The 20,024-nt window shown below is 41.7% G+C and overlaps 1 protein-coding gene across 4 annotated transcripts in view; it reads left to right on the forward strand.

Annotated features, from left to right (window-relative positions):
- ELF1 (E74 like ETS transcription factor 1) overlaps positions 1 to 20,024 on the forward strand; it is an 88,981-nt gene that overhangs the window by 1,970 nt on the left and 66,987 nt on the right. For 2 of the 4 annotated variants that reach the window (XM_082279300.1, XM_082279302.1), the window contains exon 1: positions 19,398 to 19,519. The exons of 1 other annotated variant lie outside the window; for it this stretch is intronic. The gene's annotated coding sequence lies outside the window, so the exon portion shown is untranslated. Of the gene's footprint in view, positions 1 to 19,198; positions 19,212 to 19,397; positions 19,520 to 20,024 lie in introns of those variants that run through there. One more of the 4 variants, XM_082279299.1, reaches the window with a different exon arrangement.

Below are 20,024 nucleotides of genomic sequence, written 5' to 3' on the forward strand. Positions count from 1 at the left end.
TAACATGAATGAGGCAAACAGCTGTATGTAGAGGGAGAGGCAGCTTCATGGCTGAGACAGCTGCAGAATCAGATTTTGCAGCCCCGGCCTTTGCTGTTGTTTTCCATATAAACATAAAGGTTTTTGCCCGTGGTCTGTTGGGTTTTCTGGGAGCCTGGCCTGAGTCCCCGGGATCTGCTTCACAGTTATGCTGAATTTAACCATCTGGAATGTGAGTGTCTGTTTGCTCTCTATGCACCGAAGATGTTTTGCAGGTCTAAGCATGTTAGAAATACAAGCCTTGAGTGTCAGAATTGCTCACTCAGTGACTGTAGTTTTTTGCTTTAATCTATCTTAGTTTCCCATACTGAAAAGATGTGAATAGCAGTATCCTTTATCTTACAGATTACTGTAGTGATGAGAACCATAAAAGAACCTGAGAGAAAAGAAATTATTTCCTCTGTGATTTGAAAGTGTGTGGTGATGCTCTAGAGAACGAGGGCATAAAGAGGAGTTTGTGTGTTAATTATAGCAAAGCTTCAGTGGGGAAAAAAATGTGACCAGGTCAGTTACAAATACAGATTGATCTAATTAGAGATTGATGCATATTAGCACTAGAAGACATTTTTAGTTACCGTAGACCACTTAGTTCTAATAATTTCTAAATTCTGCTTTGCTTATTGTGTTTTTAATACTGCATTTTGTGAGTAATTTCCTAGGTTTTCATTCCCTTAAGAAAAGTGGCAAAAAGCAGGTAGGCAGCCTAGGGTAGCGTATGTGTGTCACCATCCTTCATCCGCTAGATTCATAATGTAACACCTGGGACTCTGCTGTCAGAGTCCCCTGCTGAGGGTAACCAGTGCTGGTAGGTCGTGGCTGTGGTCTGTGTTGCTGTACTTGCTCATATCCCTTGTGTTGTCTGGTCACCAGGAGAGGCTGAGAAGAATGTGGACATGGCCTAGCAAACACCTACTGAAAATGCACACAGTGCATTGGACATTAGACCAAATGCAGGTTGACTTTTCATGGGGGCAGCAAAAGGCACCCCTCATGTCAGATTTCAGATCTGTCACTGGGAGATGGAAGGGCATTACAGCCTTTCAAGTTTGCCAGATACCTATTGCCATTGGGAGACAGCATTTTCCCTGGTTTTGTTCTGAAAACAGCTCAAGTATTTTGGCCAAGTTCTTCTAATCCCAGTCTGCCTCTTTCTGCACCCCTCACTCAGAGGTAACTTCTACAGCACATGGAACAAAATTTAGCCTGAGGCAGACATTGAACTTGGAAAATTTCAACCGAAACAGTCAAAGTCTGGCCAAGTTGCAAGCAGCTGGAAGCAGCATCTTGCATTGGAAATGTTCAGCAGCTGCCTAATAGGCGATGCTACAAGCTTCATCAGTCCTGTGTATGTGTTTATGTACATGGAAATATGCTGCTGAATTACAATATTACTTGATTGATTACCTGGTCTACTGACTGATTTTTTTGTTGGTTTGTTGTTGTTGTTGTTGTTTTTCACTAGAGAATGGAACCGGAACATCTTTGGCTAATGCTATGAATTATTTTCCTTACTCACGTTGTTGTTTTCCTGGTTGAAAATCTGAAAACTTTAAAATGGAGCCTCTGAAATAAATGACAAGCCAGGGCTTATTCGTTCTGAATCTTTCAAAATGACTTAACAATTGTTAAAGACCAGTTTACAGTAGAACTAAAGCAAATTGCTTCCCAGTGTTTTGAATTGTAAAAAACCCACATCTCCCAAATTCCTAAGCTATTAATCAACTGCTCTATTGTAGCAGACTCACCCTATATTGTGTCCCTGATATTTCTATTAAGTCTGCAGTAAAGTGTGAGTTTAAAACAATTGTGCCATGGAGTCACTGTGGAATAAATACCACAAACATTGGCAAAGTTGCTTCATAAATCTTTCTTAGTTTAGAGAGAAACTTAGGCATGCCTTTCTTCTATGGGAGTGCATCTGTTTCTTATGAGGTTCCCTGGGGGCTGGATCTTGATGTAAGGCTGGTTAATATCAATGTATTCACAGCTTTTGTGATGATATTGCATCATTACCAGCATGTCATGTGCAGGTTTGTGCACGTGTGGAACAAGTTACTAGTACACCATACTCCAAATAATTTTTAAATTATCAGCATTCATCAGAAGGCATTTTTCATGCAGCCACATACAAAAGAATCGAGATTGGGGTTACACCAGCAGGATAGGAGACTGTCCTCAAACTGGTAATTTATTGGAAGAAGGCTTAAGAATTTGTGCAGAGAATCATCTCAACGGGAGTTTTCATTGCAATGCTGCGACTGAAGTGTGGTCTTTGGCTGTGTAGCAATATAAATACTGCACAGAAATAGGAAAGTACGTGGCATTAGTAAGATCACAGGAATTCCATGTCTGGTTTTGCTGCTCACACATGAGGAAGGATGTGAAATATTAATTAGAGCACAGTGACAAAAGTGATCCAGGGTATGGAGACCAGGTGTCACAATCACAGATTGTACATCTGAGAGAGGAAATGATGCCCATATGTATCATACATGTGTGTAAGGAAAATACATGATATTTACTTGACCATCCAGTGTCAGAGGTGAAGTTAGGCATATTGTGCTTTGAAATAATAAGTAGCAACTAGGGCATTAAAGGACTGTAGTGGATTTGCAGTTGCTGGGAGTGTTTAAAGTGAGATGGGGTTTCCTTTTGAAAGATGTGCTTTCACTTGCTTTGGTGGAGGATGTTTCCAGTGTGTGTAGAAGGGGGAAGGACTGTACTCCATTCACCTGCATTTTTCCCTAGATTGAAAAAACAAGATTACTTGCCGTGCTTTCCATGTGTTGTAGCACATGTTGCTACCTTGACAAGATTACAGTAGAATGCCATACTTCAGAACTTGGCTGGTTTTCTCTTGGGTCAGGAGGACCATTTTTTCTTGGTGCCTAATTTGACTTCTGGGAGTGTGAATAATTATTGTGTACTTTCCTCTATAGCATCAACATCTGGTGGCAGCTGGTGACAGGATATCAGGTCCTCACTTTTACAGAGTCCCCTCCTATTCCCAGGTTGGTGTATCATCTTTCTTTGTTCAGGATACTGTCAGTTATATTCAGGGATGAAAAAAATTTTTGTGCCTTTAGATAGGCAAGGACATCGCTCACTGTTCAGAAGTCAGCTGCTCAGTGCTCTCCCCTTAACCATCTCTGTCCTTTGGGCATTCCTTTCCTGCAGCCACATCTGCTGCAGGGAATGTGCACACGGCCTGGCAGCACAGCACCCCTGGCAGTGACTAAAACAACAGAGGTTATGTTGGTGAAATAATTTTGTAACCTGAAACACAACTGACTGCCTGAATCAAGTTGAAGCATTACCTGCAATGCTCCTTTTCAGGCAGCTTCACAATAAACCTGAAGGTTTAATTTGGCCTGGGAATTGAACTTGAGCCTAGATAGCTGTGAGATGATGCTTTATAATTCCATAGTCCATTCTTTTTGATATAACAACCAGACACTTCTTTTCCTCTGGCAGCTGAACTAGGACAAATATACTCTAAAGTGTTGAACTATTTCTCTCTGTGAAAATCTTAATTTTACTGCGTGTACTCTAGCATATATGGTATCAAAAGTCTGATGTTCAATCTTTTACTCAGTGGTTTGGTTTGGCTTTTTCATTCACACTTTAAGATATCCTGTGAATGTTTTAAGGTGATAAAATGCTTTCCATATAGGATGAGTTTACTGGAAATTTTCTTGTTGAGAACAACTGAAACTTGAGGAGACCAAGTTCTTGTAAGTCACTATCTTTAGACTTGAAAGCATGTATATATGAGTGTTTCCACTGACTTGGAAATACTCAAGCACTCCTCTCAAATATGATTTTTAAATACATTTTCCTCATCTGCCCTATTGAGATGTCATGTTTGAGAAAATAATGACAGTACAGCCTTCTAGGGTTTGGCCTATATGCCTGTTGCTGCGTTCATTGGAGTTAATAATAATGCACTATTGATTTCTAGGACTTGCAGGAGCCAACTTAATAACAAAAGTATAAATCAGATGTTTTCAGTTTTCAAGAGCTCCAGTTAGGCTATTTAATTTTGTCTCAGAAAATGGCAGAATCAGACAATAAATCTGGAATTCTATTTTGCTGTTTCAGTGCTTGGATAAAACTTGTGTTAATATAAAATGATAATGAATATTGCTGCGTTGTGTCTGTTTTGAAAGTGCAGTCATGGGTTGTAGTTTGCCACTTTGTGACGTCTTTTACTGTGTTTGTAATATTTAGTGAGTCTCATTCCCTTCATGGTTGTGAGGTGAAACAATGTTTGAGGCTGAGATTAAATTTGTCAAAATTGGTAAGTGTCAATCTCAGAGGTGTATCAAATTTGAACATATTACTGTTAAATAGTTGAGCTATATAGCTGACTGTTCGTGTGCTTAACAGCACAAATTTATGTGTGTAGGATAATTATGCACCCAAACAACTGAATTAACAAATGCTGGAAATAGTAGTAGGACTGTGTTATCTGTCAGGTTTGATTTTTCACCTCACCACAGCCAAGTGTCACTATAATGAGAATAGTCAAGAGTTAGGTGTTTTTATGGAATGCATTACTCTGTACCTGCTGTGCAAACTTCCCATTTGGTCCCTAATCCAGCACACCTGTGGCCAATGAAGATGTAATTTTGCCCACTCTCCAGAATTTAACTTCCTTCTTTTATTTGTATGAGTGTACAGAAATCTTTTTTTCTTGTTAAAACCTAGTACTAGAACGCACTTGTGTACTTTAGGTAGTGGATATCCTGGTCTTTTTCCTCCATGAATACAATAGTGACATTAAGCAGTTACATTGTCTGGAGTTCCTGGCGATGCAGGCGTCAACAAAATTTAATGAGGTGTTTCAGCTTGCTTGACCTTGTTCTGTGACTCATTTGCGTGCCATATATTCAGGTAGGAAGCCAAGCACTCTCCAAGTCCTGGCAGAAGGTTGCTCACACGGTATCTGCTGCTGCAGCTTCTGTTTCAGCATCTGCTGCTGCCCAGAGAAGCACTGCCACTGTGCCATTTCCAGCAGCTTGCACATTAGTCTGCATTGGACAATTCTGGGGTGTGTTTGGGCTCTTCGGGGAAGGGGCATGAGCTGGTGGTGGAGCAGTAGAACTGTTGGTGGAAAAGCTGTAGGATTCTGCAACTTGCTGCAGACCTTCAAAGACCTTTTTCAGGCAAGGGGGTGTTGAACAGCATTCTGGTTTCTGTTTTCTGCTCTTTCATTCCGTTAGGAGGGGAAGTTCAAGGTCTGTTGTTTTTAAGGTGCACTGTTGATCAAGAGAATTACAGCAGATATGTTTGTTTTAAGGGAAACTGAGGGTGGACTTTGTCACCAGTCAGAGGTGACGAGGTTATGCCATCCAGTGTCATGGGATTTGGTATTTTTTAAGATAAATGACAAGGGAAGTGGTGTTGGTATTGTGGGCAAGAGGACAGCAAGACTAGTCAGAAAAGGATGGTGACAGTACTTAGTGTTCATGTACTGCCATAGGAACACTGACTGATCCAACTTTGTCATTGTTGAATCCAACATCCAGTTACGTTGTGATAATGTGCTGTGTAATGAACAATGACTCTCTAGAGCATAGTCCATAGCTCTGATGTCTGCTTGTCTTCTGCATCAGTCACTGCCCCTCCCAGCAGCTTGTCACTCATCTTCTGCTTGCATTTGCTACCCCTGACCGGCCAGCTGAACACAGGAATGCTTCTGTTTCTGCCAGAATTGTTTTGCTTAATTTATCTGGTTAAAACAGTAGATTTTTTTCACTCAAAATGGACTGGGGAGCTTAGGTGGCAAAGCTGAGGCAGGTTCTGGTAACTGTGCTGAGAAACTGCTGGGGGAAGGGTTAAGGAAATCAGTGGTGTGTTAGTTGAGATATTGGAAATGAGATGCGTCTGCAGAATCTGGAACTGTAAACCTTTCTTCCAACCTTGTGCTGGCAGACCTGTGCTAGCATTTTATTTTTATGTTTCCCTCTGGTAGAGGGGAATTATGCCCATGTAATTTTGTGCAGAGAATAGATCCCTTAGCACCTGATTACCTCCACTAAAGTAGAGCTGAGTTCTTTTCCTTTGTGTTTGAATTTCCATGTGCTCTGTGCAGCTGTCTTTCACTGGATGCCTTTTTAAATGAAACCTTCATCATAAGCCATCTAAAACAAACCTTGAGGGTTTGTTTTCAGATTTTCTTAGTTGACCCAATTTTGTGGGTTAACAGATTTGGTTAAAAAGATTACTAAGAGTTATTCAAATTCAGTTTTCAAATGTTAATATTATCATGTAGTAAAACTTGGCAACCATTACAGGTGCAATATTTTAATGAATGAACGAGCTGGTTTCTGACCATAAGTATACTACAGCCATGATGGTGAGAGACAGAAATACACTTTTATATTCCTTGCAAATTACCGTTTATGAAAATTTTCCAGGATGCATCTATTGATGTTAAATTGTCTTCATGTCCTTAAGTTTGCTGGTTTGCTTTTATCGTTATTGTACTCTTTTGGGAGGGGAGGAGGTGATCGCATCATTGTGTCCCTCATTTGAGGTGAATTATTGCAAACACATTACCAAATGTCTGATGTAGCTGCTTGCTTTGCCTCTGGATGTACATTTTAGGGCAGTCTAAAGCTGAGGCCAGACAGAACAGATTTTCAGGACAGCATGTTTTCAGGATGTTGTTGGCATAAAAGGTCTTTGTGTGTTTTCTGTGAGAAAATCGTTGTGTTAACCTTTGTAGATATTGTGTTTTGTCCCTCTGAAATAAAAGCTGCATCAGAAATGGCGGTTTGTAGTCTCTGTTTTATCGTTGCTGTGTGGCTAGCAGCTGAAAGATCAAATCATACATGAGGCTGTTACTGTACAAGCCCTCTCACTGTGTTTACCAGGTAGGTGGGGTTTTTTCTTCTTTTCCCAAATCTGTACACACTAGTCAAAGAAAACGACTAATTTCATGTTTTCCTGAAGGAAAAAAAAAAGTATTTATAGAGAGAATGCCTTTACTGTGGAGAATTACTGCAAAATACTGTGTACTTCTTCACATACTTTAAGATTCAGACTAGGTTTCAGGTCTCATGTCTTTGCATCAACACCTGTCAAGAATATTACTTATATTTTTAATTCTTTAATCCTCTAGGTCACATGCATTCACACTTTCCTTGTTTCAGATTGACATCAAGACATGTAGCAACATTAAATGTAGTTAGACACTAGTTTGTTGGAGTTTCCGGTTTATGATGTGGTGGATAACCATATCAAATCTCTTATTCTTGTTTTTGGAGATGGAACATGTATGTTCAGAAACAAGTTTCCATTCTGTATGTGTTATTATCAGACTGAGCAGCAGTCATGCTATAGGTGTTTCAATAGGCAGAAGTATTTGTGCAGGTGTGGTTTAAGGGAGAAAATGCGTAGTTGTGGTTCTTTTGCATAGCACTGTGTTCACATTTGCAGGATGACTGACTGAGCAGAGAAACCTATCCTAAATGGGAAGTATTAGGGAAGCCACTGAATTTGGATACTGTGTTAAAGAAGTTGGAGGACGGATATGAGAAGGTGGCATTATTAACACTGTCCCTGGTACTTTGTTGTTTGTGTGCTCCCTCTTTCTTACCTAGTTTCATTTTTAAACCACGGCTTTCAGTTTATTACTGAACTGGAGACACGTAAAAATAAAAATTCTGAAGGCTTTTGTTTTTCCTTTTCACCGTTCTGGGGAAGAATCCCTTTTTTGGGATTACTGGTTTCATCTGCCAGAAAAATATTACTTACCATCTCCAGATAAGCAGGGAGGAAATGACAATTGTACGTGGATTCTGACTGGAACATGATCAGAGCTTGGGTGGCTTAAACCAGATGTCCCCATGCTTTTGCTCTGGAGAGCCACCACAATCAAATTTTATCATCTTTGTTATAAAATGTATCTTGAATGTTCATTTATATGCCTGAAGAATAGGGAATAGGGCTGGGAATGAAAGAAAATAAGGTAAAACAAATGAGAAAGGGAAGGAAGTAGAAAAAGGCAATCCAAACTAGCTTTCTCCTTCTAACTGTAAGGATATGAGCCAGGGAAATGAGATGCAGAAGAAATTGAATAGTCACATTGGTAAAGTGGTAAAGTGATAATTTAAACTCCTATTGAATAAGTGGGAGCTAGATCAGTGCTTGCAGAAGAATGTTGAGTTTATTTCATTACCCATAGTGAGACATTTACATCCCTCTCATCCAGTTTAGTGTGTGGATATTTGTTTACTGAAGGATTTTTTTGTGTCCTTTTTAAGAACTAAGTGTTACCTTTTGCTAAATATGAGAAAAATGGACTCAAATCTGAATGCTGCTACCAAATAACATTGAAGACCAGTCACCTGTAATTACAGTTTAAATTTCTTTCCCCTTGTCTCCTGAACATTGTGTTAGTGTGATGTAGTTTTTGATGAGGAGGCTAAGCCATGAAGTGTGGACAAGCAGTTTTTTCACCTAATTTATTATCAGATTTTCTAAGTGAATGGTAGCCATCAGTGAAGCACCAGAACTTTCCCAGTTGGATATGACCAAGAGTTCAAACTCAAGATCTTCCAATTCCTTGTAGACTTACTTTGCGGTGCTTTACAAATGAGGAGAAAGGTACAGAAAGCCCCGAGCAACTCTCTGGGGAGTCAGGTGTGGTTGTTACCTTGGGATTAGTGCCAGTGATCAGATCCAAGGGGAAAGTAATGGGGAAACTGAGTGAATAAAGCCGTATCAAGGATGTGGAGAAAGAGTGTATGAATTAGCAGCCTACCCCCAGCTTTGTTTTATCTCAGTAGTGATATTTGCTCTTATTTTTTCCCAGAGGATTTCAACTGTTTGTACTTTTGGTGTTTAATAAAAGTGAAAATAAATGGATGACAAGGAGATATCTTTTTGGGGCTTTGCTTGCACAGCTAGCAAAAGTGTATTTCTGCTCTGCTCAGAGTCAGAGAGATGGTCTGGATGAATAGGTGTTCAAAGCCAGGTTGGGTGGGGCTTTGAGCAACCTGATCTAGTGTAAGAAGTCCCTATCCATGGTGAACAGGGTGGACTAGATGATCTTTGAAGGTCCCTTCCAACTCAAACTATTCTGTGATGTTGATGGCGTGTCAAGAGAGGAGCTTTGTAACAAAACAAAACGACAGTAGTCCAGTGGAGAAGGACTTGGGGGTTCTTGTGGATGAGAAGCTGGACATGAGCCTACAAGTGTGCATTTGCAGCCCGGAAGGCTGATGGAATCCTGGGCTGCAGCAAAACCAGTGTGGCCAGCAGGGTGAGGGAGGCGATTCTTCCCCTCTGGAGACCCCGGCTGCAGTTCTGCATCCAGCTCTGGCATCCTCAGCAAAAAAAAAAAAGGCATGGACCTGTTGGAGCAGCTCCAGAGGAGGGCCATGAAGGTGATCAGGTGGCTAGAGCACCTCTTCTGCAAAGTCAGGCTGAGAGAGCCTGGAAAAGAGAAGGCTCCAAGGAGACCTTATTGTGACTTACAGAAAGGAGGGAAAGGGACTTTTTATACTGTCAGATAGTGACGAGAGGCAATGGTTTTAAACTGAAAATGGGCCAACACAACTACTAAATGATTATATGCTGTTTCCCCCATTCCTCTGTTTTGCTTTGTCTATGTAGATAACAGCTTTTTGCTGCATTAACTCTGACCTGCAGATCCTCAGATCAGATATTCAGCTTGCTCCTTTCTGCCTATAAGCATGAATTGTTCCCTGGGCATTGTACCTGTCGATTTGTACCCAAAGTAAAGTGCTCTCTCCTCTGTTTTCTCCCTATATGGTATCCAGCTGCCATTTCACCACAAAAATGCAAATCTGCATTTTCTGATGATGCAGGTAGCATTTTTCCTGTTTGCTCTGTGGTGAATTTTCCAATGTGTTGTATAATTTTGTTCTGTAAATCCTGTAAATCTGTACCTCCAAATCTGACTTTTGCTGGAATGGTGCATGAATAATATACTTGGGTAACTTTGAAAACATCCACTGGATAATGTTATATATTGACTAGAAAGAGGAAATTTAGTATATTTTAGTCTATTAAGGAAAATTAGTATATTTTCAGAAAGTTAAGTAGAAATAATGCACCTAACACTGTTACAATCACCTGGAACCAGAACCCTGAGATAGATTATTTAGGATCTTCTGGGAAAGTAGCAGCCTGCTGCATGCAAGTAAGGATTAGCAATAAAAGAATTAAAGGGTGCTTGTTTAGGGTAGGGGAGTTCATTTTCTCATAAAACTGTGTAGCAGGAAGTAAGCTGCTCCTAGCTTATGCAAAGCAGCAAAGGTTCATATCGTAAAACCACGAGGCCTGAGGATGAGAGCAATTAATGAAAAAAACCCCCCAAAAGTAATTTTCTTTTCTCTTTCCCCGTCCTCAGTGAGATCATTGACTACTGTCTTAAAAAGGTGTTTTAATTATTGTTATTCTGAGTATTAAAATTAAATTAGTTTGATGTTGCTCTTCAGTTACTCACACAGGAAGATTTCTGTGATCTTAGTCACAAGTGGTATATTTTTGTCTGTTATGCAAAGCTGGAAAACATTTCTAATGAGTCTTGCTAAAAACGGGGAGCATTAAAAGGAAAAGCTTAAGAAATAAAATTAGTTACAGAGAAGCAGTGGATGAAACACTCTGAATTTAGGCTACCATCCTAGAATGCAAACACTCCTTCAAATTAGGTATCTGTTCCTTGATGGTGGAGAGAGTTGAATCACTCAATTCTAGTGAGGTGTTTTTCAGAGCACATATCTTTAAAGCTGGCCCCTCAATAAATGCAGGACAAAATGGATTATAAGATTAAAGATCTATATCGAAATGCTGAAGAGATAATATTAGACTGAAATAATAAACATAAATGATACCTAGTACTTTGAATGTAGCATTGAGAATACTGAGTCTTTATGACAGGTTATTTGGGGAGAATATTGAGCTGCTTCCATTAATAACAAAATGACCTCTGTTAGGAAAGCAGGAGGAAAATCACATGTGTGAAACTGTGCCTGCCATAATGTCTTCTTGTTCTCTTAGCCTCTGGTTCCCAGTTTTGGTTTCAGGGCTCCCTAGACCACAGAACCAAGAAATATGATTCCTGGGAGGATTTTGGAAAACACATCACAGTAGCAGCAAGTCTCTTCGGAACTGAACCTCTGTGCCTGTTTAGGATATGTCCAACTGCTGTACCTTGCTTTTATGGGCAAGTGACAATAGTAGAGGCGATGGTTTTGTTTCTTGGAGTGATCCACACGTAGGATTTGCTGGTAGGACTGCTTGCCTGGATGAAGATGAACGTAGAGATGGAAGCTGTTGTTTTTGCAACTTGAAATGTAGCTGAGAGATAAAAATGTTGGCCTTCCAGCAGGCAGTTCCCCTTCCCAGCAGCGGTGAGCTCCTCAACACCCCTCCTTTTTGTGTCCTTCAGTCTTTATCTTTTTTCCTCTCTTCTCCATGATTTATGTATTCACCGATTGGTTAATGTAGCATGTATTTGGATAGGTAAGCCTGCTACTAAAAATATTATTTCCTGAACAAGCAAGTAACTGGGTTGCGTTTCTAGCTAACTGTTCTTTAATAGCCAGGTCTCTGCCTGAGTGAGTTGCAATGGAAAATTGATTAATTCACATGAGCTTACTTTTTTTCACAATTTATTTTCTGTCTCCTGTCTCTCCAAGTTACCACGTTTATCCTTCTCCATTAATTAGAGCAGCTGGAAGAGCAGTAATAAACACACTTTCCTTTCCTTTGTGTTCACATCCTGAGCAGTGCAGAAATACCCGCTTGTATTCCTGTAAGCATCTGAAATATTTGTGGAACTCTAGCTCAACATTTTTCTAAAAATGATGTTTATCTGGATTTCCTTTAATTCCATTAATTTGGTCTGCATCCTTACAGGGAGTCAGCATAAGTGTTTGAGGTAGCCAGTGTGGCCTGCATAAGGCAGCAGGATTGAAAGGATAAAAGAAATTGGAATAGAAGTAAACACTTTTTCATGTGACTGGAGCAGTAGAAAAACTTGCAGCAACTACCCTGACATGTGCATCTGTTGGATGCTTTTTGTTATTGTCTAAAACACAAACGTAGATAAATAATTCCCTGGTACTTCTTTAAGACATCAACAGTAATTTCCTGTAGCGCGAATGGCTTTCTGGGACTGCACAGCCTCTGCAACCTAACTCTCTGGTCTTTAAAAGAAAATTAATTAAAAAAAAAAAAAAAAAAAAAAAAAGAGGCAGCTGCAGAAGTGCAGCTTTGGGTCCAGAACTGTCTAGCTAAGGGCGGTGCCTAGCTGTTCTCCCTCAGGAGAGGGTTTGATGGGGAACATGATGATCCCTCCCCCTCTGTTCCCGCCCTGTAAAAAGGCCAAACCATAACAGCAATACTGACACCGCCGTGCTGTAACTTTGGTGCGTATCTGTGCGCTTGTCTTTGGGTGTACCAAATACTTAGTCTGTGATTAATAGCATTCCTTGCATAGAAACTTCTAAAAATCTCAGCTTCATTCTTGATTTTTATACTGATAAACATGGACATCTAAAAATCCACTGTGAACACTGTTTTGGTTTTTTTTCTTCTTCCCAGTATGTGTTTATTATTCATGAATGTGTTGCAACATCCAGAAATGTAATGAGTGACTCACAGAATGAGCAGAGGAAAAAAATACAGTTACAGCTTTTTAATGAGGCTTCCTCAGCCAACTACAAAGTGTCCCAGTTAAGAAAACAGCTGTTGGACTGTATAAAATTCAGCCAGTCCTTGGTTTTATGTTCCTTCTGGATGTATTTGCAACATAGTTTCACTTGGTATATATTTCTGTTCATTCATGTCCCTGATTTGTTTTCTTTCTTGTATCAGGGATTGCAACATTCCGACATCAAGAAGAAAAACTACAGAACAACATGTTTACAAATAGTTCTGGATTTTGTGTTTTTGTGTGTGTAAGAAAGGAAAATAGCAAAGACTAAGTTTACCACTACTGGTGTAGTAACATCTCTAATGGTTTCAGATTAAGCCAGTATTCTTCAAAAACTATCCTTGCAAGGATTCCAGAGCAAATACAACCATCCTGTTATTGCAGCATAGCTCTGAATGAGTACAATATTGAGGGATCTGAAGCTTGTGGGATGATGTTGGGTGTGCTGTTCTACTTCAAGAATCCAAACTGACTTTCTTAATGGAAATATTGGTTCTTATTGTTGGAAAGTCTAAACTTTTCTTTCATTCATATGTTTTTGAATTTTATCAGTATTTATAAATTTTACGTCATGTCTTGTACCCCTTCACCTTTGTATCTTTCTTGCACAATAGTGGGAAATCCGTATTTGCTTAAGAGCTCTGAGTGCAAATCTGTAGAGATAGATAGGCAACCTAATACTTGTCTTTCAAACCAGCTGTATACACAAGTGATCATTTCCAGCTAAGCATTTAGCATAATCTTACTGCAGTTAGGATTGTACAGACTTGTATTTTATTAAAGAATATTTTAAAGGAATTTTCAGGGTTGATACACATACTGTGTGAGAATTTGGAATAAAGACATGATATTGCTATGCCCTTGCTGGTTCTCTTGGGATATTCAATAATTATTACCATATAAAAATGAGTTAATTTTGGCTTTGTTTGTTACAAGTATGTTGTAGTGAGGTGTACTGTATGTAAAATAGTGTTGCCTTTATAATGCAAAGCTGTACTTGGGCCTTAATTACAATTATACTATTTTCTGCCTTGTTTCAGAAACTGGTTGTGCCTTTTCAAACAGTGAGCTCTTCTAGATTGGAAAAAAAAAAGTAAATCCAGATAGAGTTACTTCTTTTTTGGTATAAAATGCATTCCTCTGTCCATTTCCTTCTGATTAGTTGCCTTCTAGTTTCTTACAGGGTGTGTGCTGGAACAGTGTCTGCAGGCATTCAAAGGTGTAAGGAAAGTTGGCCTTTTTGGATCAGTTTTGTGACTCTGAATGAAGAACTAGAAATTAGCAAATTATAAGTGAGTTGGGTTTTAGGATGCTAGAGCTTTAACTGTCTGTCTAAGTGTACTTACCAATAACACTAGGTGAGGCATTATGATTTCTCATTTTTCACCTGGGAAAACTTGGTAACATTGCATGTATTTTGCAAACATTGGCAGATCATAGTTTAACTCTTTTTGTTTCATGATTTTTGTGGGGTCTAAAGCTCACTGAGAAAAGTAGTATGGGGTATAAATTTGTCCTGTCTGTGTTTTCATTTCTTTGTGTGACTTGCCTTCGAGCTGTGGGTTTACAAGTGTGACTTCTGTCACACCTACTGACAGGGGTATTTATAGGATGTTAAATAAATTTCAGTGCACTTTCTGAAACAAACAGGCAAGGAACGTGCAGCGGGAGGACAGAACAAGAGCTAGCTCAGGTCAGAAAGTCATGGGTTAAGCATTACCTCAGTCCCTCCTCTCTGCCTGTAACATTTCCCAAGTAATGTATCTTTTTCTTTCTTTTTTTTTTTTTTTTTGTGACTGTTATGCAATCATGTGAATCTTAGTGTGGAAAATTTACCTGAGTGCTGGCCCAAGTGTAGTAGTCTGATGTCAGAGGGAGGTTTGATGTCCTTTGCTGGCAGTGCTCATCACAGTCTGAGCTGATTCAAGAGCAGCCAGCGTTCCCCATCCACCCCAGTCAGCTTTCTGCCACAGTAAGGCATTTAATAGGATCAGTGGAAGGTTTGATGGGTACCACATGGACCAGAACCAGTGCAAGGAGATGATGGGTAGGGAAAACTGTGGTTGGGGTTGGTAAAGAAGTGCCAGGGAGAAGCTGGAACCTGTAGTTTCTGGCTGTGAGTGAATCAGAGATTATCCTGTGTCAGAGCTGTATCTACTACCTGGATTTTTGTGATTCTTTTCCTCCACAGTTTGCTTGTCAGTAGAAAGGAGAATATACCGAGATTTTAAACCATTCTCAGAAATATTGAGAAGCATTACTTCTCAGCAGAGGTAAACCTATAACAAAAGGAGGAAGGAAGAACTTGAAAGAGTGAGGAAAAGTAGATTTTCCTAAAGGCTTGCCATTGCTGGGGTGTGACCTAGGAATACCTTAGAGGTGATCCAAGAAGAGTTTGTGCAACGCTATACAAGGTCAGGGGTTTGTAGCTGTGTGGGATGGTGCTGTGCTGCTGGCTAAGGCAGCATCTTTGCCACATCTGCCTTCAATAGAAACACTGGAGGCAAAGTTGGAAGCATAAAATGGATGAGATTAAAGCTGCCTGGTGCTTGGTTGTGAATGCATTTAATTTCAGATACCTCTCCTGCCCTTCTGCTATCAAGGCATCATTTCTGGAGACCTATGTGACCATAGACTTGAGAAATGCTTCCTTATGTATTTTGAAAGATGACATTTACCATCTGAAAGATTCCATTCAAACACTGGATGGCCAGAATACCTTCCCTCTCAACTTTTGAAAAGTATAGTGGCCTTTTTATATGCACTTTGTTTACTACCAGCTTTTCTTTTCCTACAATTCAGCTAAAGTTCAGAAGACCAGCACAGTGTAAATAAAAGTACTGTTTTTTCTCAAATTCATTGTGCTCTGCTTTCACAGTGTGCACTAAAATATCACTGAAGCGTACCTTTAGATTGCAAATTAAGAACTGATAGCTGCATAGGCTGCTCTCCAGGTGTCATCCACATTTCTTCTCTGAGATGCTTTTCTATTGAAATCTCTGAAAATGCAAGTTTGTAGATGGTAAACAGTTGTCTTAAAAATATCAGAAGTGTATTGTCTGAATTTGTGATAAAGTTTTTAAATAACACAATGGTAAGAATTTTTCTGTACCTGAAGTCCCAGCAGAGACTTCCTTTGGGTGTAGGAGTAAGTTACCTTATAATCTCCTGATGCAATTTTTCCATGTGTAAATATTTAGGTCATTATGCATCTGGCAGTTTGGGCTGTGCTTGTGAATGGGATTGTTACAATTTTTCCTCCCCTTCCAGGGATGCCCGAGATGAAATATTTTGCAAAGCTTGAGATACTGGGATCCTACAAAAACAAATGCAAACCAGAAGCTTCTTAAATCAGACTTCTATCCAGTCTAGAGACAGAGTTTGATGAAGCTCCAAGGCTGTATGAGGGGATTGTATGAGCCTGAACTGAGAGCAGGGATCTCCTCTTGCAATAGTGGAGTTACAGCATCTTGAGCTGCTTTAGGAATGCAGGGTATCACATAAATGGGGGCTTGCTAGGGTTTCTCATGCGGTGAACTTGTGTATAATATAGCAGAAAAATAAAAAACTAAGAACTTCTAGATCTAAATTTTCTGCTCCCATTTCTTCACAAAAACAGTATTTTCTCCTCCCCAAGCCCCATCCAAAAATGAAAGCTGAACACAGTCACAAACTTGCCTTTTGGCTTGTTTTTATGAGGCTAAGTAGTATGTCTGTCAGGTGGGGCAGGATACCTCCAGAACACATCATTCTGGTCTGTCCTCACATGGCTTGTGAGTTTCATGGTGCCCCCTGTGCAGGAGAGCTGCTTTGGTCTGCTCCTGTGCCTCCTGGTAGCCCGTCCCATCCCGCCCTTGCAGACCTGTAGCTTTCAAAGCCAGTTGCAAAGGAGGCAGGCAATTACCAGAGTGAAAAGGGAAGCAGCTTGCTTGGGGTCGCTCTTGAGGCCAGCAGAAGTGAGAGCCACATCCAGGTCTCTGCCACCCCAAGCCCGCTTGGCTGCACTGCTCCCCTTGGAGCACGATTTGGCATGTGTTTCTCTGGGAGCTGGGGCCAACAGCAATGTGAAAATTGTGTTATGCATTGTTTATTTATTTATTTGTGCAGCCTTAAGTTTTCTGCTTGTGGACTCCACCCTCTGCCTCGCTGTGCGGCTGCACAAATATTTGCTCTGGGAAACAGTGGGGGGAGTAGCTCAGTGCAAGGAATATGAGGCTGGGATAGAGTGGAGGGCTAAAGCTGTTTAAATTGGCTTAAGATGTGCTGTTGGTCAGTGTCTAGCTATGTCTTTTGGGCAAATGGTGATCTAAGTTTCGTGGAAATACTCATCCCAGCAATGGGCAAGGTCACCTCTTCTTCAAGCCAAAATTATAATTAGCAAGAAACCTGATACAGTTCCAGGGATGAACATCCACCTGCATTCTCTCTCGCTAAATATGTTTACATTTTACATATGCTTTTCAAAAAAGTACTGCTTCCAGATTTAGCTTAGAAACAGCAAAATGTTTGCATAGCTTGTGCTAATACATCACTACAAAATGATTTTTCAATTTAGTTGATTGCCTGGATAAGAATGCGTTGTTTCTTTCCCCTCTAGACCATAACTATTAGGCTTTCTTTAATTATTGAAATGGTGCTCTCCCTGTGCCAATGTTACAGTTCCTTGTAACCGCTGTGCACCTGGGTCAGATTTCTTCCCTCCGTGCCCCATGATTTGCAAAGGGTTTTGCAGCACAAGAAACAAATGCTTTTAGATGTAAGATTGGATTAGACTTAAGTTGTTGGAGAGAAGGAATATACATCTGTTGTGAGAGGTGGAAAATATATAGTGACTAAAATAATGGCACAGTGTTTTTTCCTCCTTTTTTCAACTGAGAAATACAAATGAAGTCATATTTTGATAAAGAGCTGTAGTGAAGATATTTAAGTACTGACTTAATTGATACTTTTAATCAGTAAGTCTCAAAAAATGTACTGCTGCTTCTTTTTTCAGGTCTTCCATTAAAGCAGGCTGCAAAAATAGGATGATAAACTACATTTAATAAAATCATACGTGGATAACTGCCCTTTGAACAATAAACTGGGACCCAGTTTTGCTTTTAAGTGCCATGCAGGTGTCATAAGGACTCAATTACTTGGAAATAACCCCAAAATTTTCTTCTTGGTAATTAAGCATAATCAGTAGTTGGAGATATTAATGTCCATAAAACTATGGGTTTTGCTCAGTGCAAAACTTATGAGACTACTGTTTAATTATTACTGGGAGCATTAATGACAGTTGTGCTGAAATATATTTGAATTTGTCTCAATGTGTTTGCTAGAAGTACCTTCAGGATTTTTTTACTCTCATCTTCCCTGCCCATTGCAAGGTTGCTCCTGCTGCCTCCTGCTCACCTCCCAACTCCTTGCCCTGCCATTATGCCCTCTCAGTTGGCCGCATGGCTTGGGTTCTTGTGCCATGCCTTCCCTTATGGCCAGTGCACTGCTTTGGACTCTGCCTTTCTGGGAATTTGTGGAAAACCAGTGCACGTGCCAGCCTGCAAACAGAGCATGTGCTTACCCTTGCTACTGAAACAAAGTAGAATTAACTCTGTTCTCACCCTCTGCACCACGTTTTTAAGATTGCACTTCTGTCAGGCCTTTCAGGATGCCCTATGCAATTGTAGAGCTCATCCCAAGTGCCTACACTGCTGTGGGCTAGTTGGCTTTCATGGTGTTGTTTTTTAGGCACAAGGGTTTGTTTAAAGAACATGAAGAGCATATCAGAAATTTACTGGGAATCCAGGGAACTGGATTTGCTCTGGCACTGGCTTGCTGTCTGTGCTCCATTGGATGCTGCACTTTAACTAAATTTCCCCAAGCATTTTGGGCTCTCCAAAGTTTTGCTCTTTTTCAGGGGTTAAACAGTTTGGTGTGAGCAAGATGATATCGGTTGAAAAGATGAGATGTTCCACAGAAATGTGCTCGTTCATTTAATTTAGGACGAGAGAATATAGTCTTAAACTGTGCCGGGGCAGGTTTTGGTTGGACGTTAGGAAGAATTTCATCATAGAAGGGGTGGTTAGACATTGAAATGGGCTGCCTAGGGAGGTGGCGGAGTCACCCGTCCCTGGAGGTGGCACTTGGTGCCATGGCCTAGTTGACAGGGCGTGTTTGGTCGTGGGTTAGACACGATGATCTCACAGGTGTTTTCCAACCTAATTGACTCTGAATTATTAGTCATGGAGGGGAGCGGGGTGGGATGTTTCGTAAGGATCGCAGGCAGCGGCGGGGAGCCGGCGGGACGGCGCGGGCCGGGTCGGGCGCGCTCCGCACACGGGGGAGCCGGGCCGAGCCGAGCCCGGGCGGGTCGCGCGGCCGCCGCCAGCCCGTCCCCCCCGCACCCCGCCGCCACCTGCGGGCCGGGCCCGGCGGAGCGCCGGCCGCCGCCCCGGGGCGTGTCGTGCCGTTCCGAGCCGAGCCGCCCGGCCCCGCGGTGAGTCACCGTCCGGGGCCCGGGCACCACTTCCCCCTCTCGACAGGAGCCATTTTAGCTGCACGACGCTGCGGGGAGGCCGGGGCGGCGCCGCGGGCCCCGCGGCCGGGCGGTACGTGCTGCCCGGGGAGCGAGAGCCGGGCGGGCGGGGGGGGACGCGGCGCCCCGGGCTGCGGGCGGCGGCTGCCGCTGCCTCGACGTGCGGCCGCGCCCGGGGCAGCGCTCCGCAGCCGTCGGGAGAAACTGCGGGGAAGAGGGAGCTTCAGGAAAAGCGCAGCACCAGGGAAAAGCGAAATATAAATTGGGCCGTGAGTAAAGGGACGTCGGGGCAGCAGCGCCGTGAGCTGCCTGAAGCTGAGCCTGTTGCTGCGGGCAAAGGGCACCGCGGCTGTGCTTCTCTGAGCGGCGCGCTGCACAAGTGTGACAGCTGGTTTGCAATTCTGCTGCGTTTTACACTTTTGTTGCTTTTTAAGCGTGAGGGGGTGCCAGGCAGGCTGCCGGTCTGAGCCCTCCAGCTGCCGCTCAGCGGACTGTAAAATACACGAAATTTTATTAATCTGAAGATGCGTGTACCTGGACTCGGCTAGCATGGAGCAGAGTACGGTCCAGGGCGATTCGGGCAAAGTGTTGGCTATCAGCGCTGCCGCTTTGAGCACTTTCGCTCCATTGCTCTTTGCCCTGTCTGGTCCGTGGCGACTTTAAAATGGCAGATTTAAAATATAATTTCAAAGATAGATCATTCTCTGCGCCCGCGACCTTAAATTGAAGTTCTCTTTCTGCCGAAACAGAGCTATTCAAAGGCAGCCGCTACGG

This window comes from Coloeus monedula (assembly GCF_965178545.1).
Source record: "Coloeus monedula genome assembly, chromosome: 3".
Taxonomy (NCBI): domain Eukaryota; kingdom Metazoa; phylum Chordata; class Aves; order Passeriformes; family Corvidae; genus Coloeus; species Coloeus monedula.